Source organism: Selaginella moellendorffii, unplaced genomic scaffold (genome assembly GCF_000143415.4).
Source record: "Selaginella moellendorffii unplaced genomic scaffold, v1.0 SELMOscaffold_52, whole genome shotgun sequence".
Classification (NCBI taxonomy): Eukaryota; Viridiplantae; Streptophyta; class Lycopodiopsida; order Selaginellales; family Selaginellaceae; genus Selaginella; species Selaginella moellendorffii.
The window spans coordinates 621322-627291 of record NW_003314313.1 but is presented as its reverse complement, the minus strand read 5'-3'; the positions used below and the strand labels follow the sequence as shown (position 1 = coordinate 627291).

The 5970-nt window shown below is 44.9% G+C and overlaps 1 pseudogene; it reads right to left on the bottom strand.

The window, feature by feature from the left end:
- The window catches only part of LOC9635213, a 6874-nt pseudogene extending 4945 nt beyond the window's left edge, over window positions 1-1929 (bottom strand).
- Between the last annotated feature and the right edge of the window lie 4041 nt (window positions 1930-5970).

Here is a 5970-nt window from a genome sequence, read left to right as displayed (position 1 = left end):
GAGCCGGTGGATATTCGTTAAGGCACCTGAGAAGTCTCTAAGTTAAGAGGCTTTTGTACGGGACTCCAGCGTGCCTGCCACAAAAGATCAGAAAACTCGTCGTGACCTTTATAAACACCATCCCTTCTGACGGTCTCGCGCCAATCCTCGAGTCAAGATTATGTTTGCGGTAGATTCTTGCGTTATCTCCTACAGAAGGGAAAAGAAGTGTGAGAAATTAACTTGCGGTTCAAGTACCTTCCTGGTGACAGCTTAAAACAATCCGTAGGTGTAATTTGGTCCTCTGATACGACTCTTGTCTCGGAGTGAGGCATTAGTGTCTCTGTCTCTGCTGCAAGCAGAAAAGATAAAACGTAAAAGATCACGGGACAAAGACTCGAGTGTCAGACATCTATATTTTATACAGCGAAGCGAACAAATGAGAGGTGTTAAACCATACCTCGGCTCTAGAGAGGTGTGCGTGCGTTATCTGAGGACCAAGAGCGAGATCACCAGCAGCACCACGACTAAGCCGAGCTTGAGTTTGAAGGCTTCCCAAGTCTCACTCAGTAGATTTGGAGGCAACGGCGTTCCAAAGCTGGCGGCAGCATCAGGAGCAACAGCAGCATCATCCGTTGGCTCCTTCTTAGTTTGTCTCGGCCACCACCACATTATGAAGCTCTTCACAAGTCGGAACGCTGGACGCACTGGCACTGAAGGAAACTTGAGCCTGATCTTGAAAAACTTGCTAAAATCAGGGTGGCTCCGTCTCTCAGCCGCTGGCGGTTTAGGCGCTGCTGCTGCTCTCGGGACTGCGTCTGGCGCTGTGTAGCGTAGGTTTTGCTCCCAAAAATTTATAAATTCCCTCTGCTCGAACAGAACTTGTTCCTGAAAGACACGCATCATGGCTTAAAACTGAAAACTGAAAACAGAAACTCCTTCCCTTACCTTGTCAGCTACAGTCGTATATAATCCTTTGTGTATCTTTGTTATCTTCTTCTTCAACTCCTTTCGAATGGGAAAAAATCGGCCGATGCCAAGAACTCGTGCTAGGAACCTCCATCCGGACGACAGTTCCTCAGAATCAGTTCCATCTTCCTCGATCTCACTCACGTCCCCGGCCTTAGACGGGTTTCGAGACGAGATGATGAATCGAAAACAGTACATATCTTGAAAACCGTCCGTGTTTTAGGCAGCCCCGGTAACATGCTTCCTGTAACGCTCAACGAATTCAGTAACCTTGTCATCGCTTGGAGTGGATATCTTGATCGCGTCCACGGATCCACCCACTTGTAGAGATTGGGCCGGAAGCACGAATCCTCCCACTTTCTGGTAGCCTTTGAACCAGCAAATGAATGGAGCCAGAGCAACATCTGCAAAGTTCATAGCATCGCCGCCAAAGAAAGGCTTGCCTGGAGCGATGGTGCCGAGAGCTTCATCGATTTTCATCAGAGCCCACTTGAAGTCCTCGCCGGCTTTCTTGTGCTCCTCCCCCATAGCTCGTATGAGTCGGCTCCCGGCGTCAAAGAGCTGTTGGTAAGGAAAAATCTGGTTTTGATCAACCCGGAAGAAGCAACAAGTTTACCTTTTTGTCACCAAAGTCTGCCCAGAAGCGAGCCACAGCCTTTTCGTATGGATCTTCCGGGAGGAGCTTGTGAGGACTGGGCCACACACTGTCGATGTAGTCGACGATGATGAGAGACTCACAGATAGGCTTGCCGTTGTGGATGAGAACCGGAATCTTAGCGTAGATTGGATTTGCCTCGAGAAGCTCCTTGCTCTTGTTGGGCAACCTCTCCTCCTGGTAATCGTAGGACACCCCTTTCATCCAGCGCATAGTGGACTCTCAAGCCAAACATACTCGGCCAGAAGTTCAAGAGCTTCACACTGTCTTTCGACATGGCTGCTACTCGCACAAAAGAGAAACCCAGAAAATACAAGGCACAACGTACCAGTTAGAGGCTTTTGTACGGGTCCCACGCATCCCACGACTCCAGCGTGCCTGCCACAAAAAGTCAGAAAACTTGTATAAAACCATACCTCCTGACGAACAATCCTCGAGTCAAGGGTAATTTCTTGCGTTATCTCCTACAAAAGGGAAAAGAAGTGTGAGAAATTAACTTGCGGTTCAAGTACCTTTCTGGAGACAGCTTAAAAGAATCGGTAGGTGTAATTTGGTCCTGTGCTACAACTCTTGTCTCGTGGCGAGGCGTCAGTGTTGTCTACAACGCCCACCCTTAGTGACTCAGTGTTGTCTGTCTCTGCTGCAAGCAGAATTTCTCAAAGGTATTACTATTAGATAACAAAAATTTCTAAAGATTTTTGGATTTAAATATCTATCAAGGGTAGTAATCAAAATTAAGTATTGTTCAAAGTTACTTTAAACCCATTAAAGATAAGTTACTCTTAAGTTTAAAGTTATTTAATTTCTCTATTGTTCAAACTACGTGTAAATTAAGTATTTTAGTGTAAATATAAACTCCAAGCTAATTTAGAAACTTAACAATTGAATTAGTAGCCTCTTTTACATATATATATGAATGATGCTTTTAATTTTTCCCATTTTTACAATTTCCTCCAAATATACTTTGGCAACACATAGAAAAATTTAAAATGAAATTATATGATAGAAACATGGAATATAAATCTTGGAGCATGAAATATGGAATATGAAGCATTAGATGGTGAAAGTTTAGTTATTACAATAAAGCTTGAGAAGTATTTTTTTTTAAAAATAATTCTCAACATACTGTAAGTGCATGGAATATGAAAATGGAGTGCATATTAATTAACCTAAAAACCTTAGCTTATATACAAGAGTGAATGGTCTAAATTGAAATCAATTTAACGGCTATCAAATCCCACTATGTTAATATTAGTATACAGTATTGTAGCTATACACTTAGACCTCATATCATCCCTTTCTTTTAGAATGATGGAATAGAGTTCTTTTGTGGACGGGCCGGGATTTGGAGGAACATTAGGAGGAGGCATCAATCGATCTGTAAGGGGTGCAAGTTGTTTCTGATCCCTTTGTACGAAATGTTTCAATTGCTACACATACACAATTTTTGAAGGATTAATTTGTTAAACGTTATGCCAAACTTTATAAACTTGCAGTCCAGCTTGCCACAATAATCTCTTCCGCTGAACAAGGAGCCCTTTAAAAAAACTTTGTACCATAAGATTGGGAAAATAGACTAACACTAAGTCATCCACTTTGTACTTTGTAAGTGGATAATGATGAAGTTGTAACACCATTGTTGTCCCACTTATATATGACCCAGATGTTCAGCAAACTTTACTTGGACAAGTGGAAATATACTTGTTAAATATTGATCCCAAGACTGTAAAGAAACTAAATTTTTCATTCTACTTTAGTCACTTAACCACACTTTTGACCATTTGGAGGAGTCTCACTCACAACCTCTATAAGTCTTATTCCACTCAACCTCGGACTCCATCATGGGTCCATCTCAAACTTCATCTTGGGTCCATCTCAAACTTCATCTCGAGTCCATCTCAAACTCCATCTCAGGTCCATCTTGGATCTATATCAGACTCCATCTCGAACTCCATTTTAGGTCTATCTCGGGTCCGTATTGGACTTCATCTTGGGTCCATCTCAAGTCTATATCAGGCTCCATCTTAGACTCCTTCTTGGACTTGTTCTTGACACTTTCATATGTCATGACATTCACTATGTATTAGTTCTTTTTGTGTCCCATTTTAGAGACTCATTCCCCAATTGCTTCCTGCTCACCCCTTGAGCACTTTGTTTGGAGTTCCACTCCCACTTTTGATTTTCCAAGTTAGAATATTTAGTCCAAATATATTATGTTTGTTGGACTTCCGCTTTGACCACTACTATGTGACACCCTTTCTACTTTACTTTAGGGCATAGGGATTTGTGTCTCACAAAGATTTAGTATAGGCAGCTCGTGGCAATCACATAAGATAAACTCAACTCCATTAGTAGTATTGGATCATAACCATATAGGAGTTTATATGGTGAAGCACTAACAAAAATTTGCATCCTTGTGACATATGCATACTAAAAAGATGGCAAATAACCATCCCAATCTGAATCCTGAAAGTTTATATATTTCACAATCATCCCTTTGAAGGTCCGAACAAGCCATTTCACCAAACCATCTGACGATGGATGATAAACACTCATGAAAGTGTAGTGTATCCCCAACCGAGAGGTCAAAACATGAAATGCCTCAGCCATAAATGTGGGACTATTTTCTGAAAGTTTTATAAAAAATATGAGAAAAGAGCGAAGAAGGAAAATTTCGAGAATGGGCATCAACATTAGCCATAAAACTCCCCAAATGATAAACAACATCAAAATAATATATCTAAAGTTTCTGTGAGACACAAATCCCTAAGCCCCAAAGTGGAGCCAAAAGGGTGCCACGTGGTAGTGGCCGAAGCAAAAGCCAAACAAGTGTAACACGTTTGGACTAAAAGGCTCCGACTTGAAAGGTCGAGAGTGGGAGTGGAACTTCCAACAGAGCCCTCAAGAAACGAGCATGAAGCGAGTAATAAGTGAGTCTCTATAAAAGGGACATGAGAGGACCAGCACATGACACGTGGAGGAGTCCGAAATGGAGTCTGAGATGGACTTGAGATGGACCCAAGATGGAATCTAAGATGGACGTGAGATGGAGTTTGAGATGGGGTCTGAGATGGATCCGAGATGGACCCGAATTGGAGTCTGAGATGGAATCCGAAATGAACCCGAGATGGAGTCCGAGATGGAGTCTGAGATGGAGTCCGAGATGGAGTCCGAGATGGACCGAGATGGAGTCCTAGATGGACCCGAGGTGGAATCCAAGATGGAGTCCGAAGTCGAGACTGAGACCGAGACTGGGACTGAGACCGAGACCGAGACCAGGACCAAGACCGAGGACAAGGCCGAGACCGAGCCCAAGCCCGAGTTCGAGTCCGAGGACAAGGCCGAGACCGAGCCCAAGCCCGAGTTCGAGTCCGAGTCCAAGTCCGAGTTCGAGTCCAAGTCCGAGTTCGAGTCTGAGAGGGTGAAAGCCCAAAGCGTTCGTCTCTCAGACCCTGGGGGGTTTGGTGAGCTCCAAAAGTATAGTAGGGGGAGGACTCCAATGGAGCCAGTTTGGCCAAGAAAGGTCAGTTTGGCCCAAGAAGGTTGTACCCAGGTGTTGGGTGATGGGATAACCACTGAGAGGTCCAAGGCTAGAGTGAATACGGACCAACAAGCGGGGTAGCTTGGTGAAGTGTTCAAGAGCCGGTTCTAGTTCCCCCGGGAGATCGAATGGTCAATGCTCCCAATCCAAGTGTGGGTGGCACTACCTACTTGGATACCTGGCGTGGCTCAACGGAACCTCGCTCTAAGCCCATGGCTAGAGCACCTAAAGGCGGAAGGTGGGGAGAGTACCCACGGGGCTCGTGTAGGGCCACGGTGTTCCGAAATGTTGTCCCAAAGTCCCAAACTGGGGAAAGGAGAAGGAGCAATCCTCTAATGTAGTGACTAAGGATATGGTCACATGGTGAGGAAGTCCCCGAGGACAATGGGACTTAGTGGCCCATGGCTAGAGCACCTAAAGGCGGAAAGCGGGAAGAGTACCCATGAGGCTCACGTAAGGCCATGTTGTTCCAAAATGTTGTCCCAAAGTCTTAGACTATAGAATGGAAGAGGAGTAGTCCTCTGGTGTGGTGACCAAGGATACGGTCGTATGGTGAGAAAGTCCCAGAGGACAGTGGGACTTAGTGGTCGGGCCTATGGCCTTTGTCCCAGTGGCAGTGTAGGCAAACTCGGTCATGGATGGAAAAGGGACTTGATGGGGACTGTAAAAGGGATATTGGGGAAGGCGGTTCCCTATGTCTGCAGGCATCTTAAGGATGCTAAGGAGTGGATCTTGGATGGTCACTCTTGAACGGATGGCCCAGTCGTTGAGAGACGGGATTGCGATGCAAACCGGTGTGACCAAGGTGAAGGGGCATGGCTTTAGC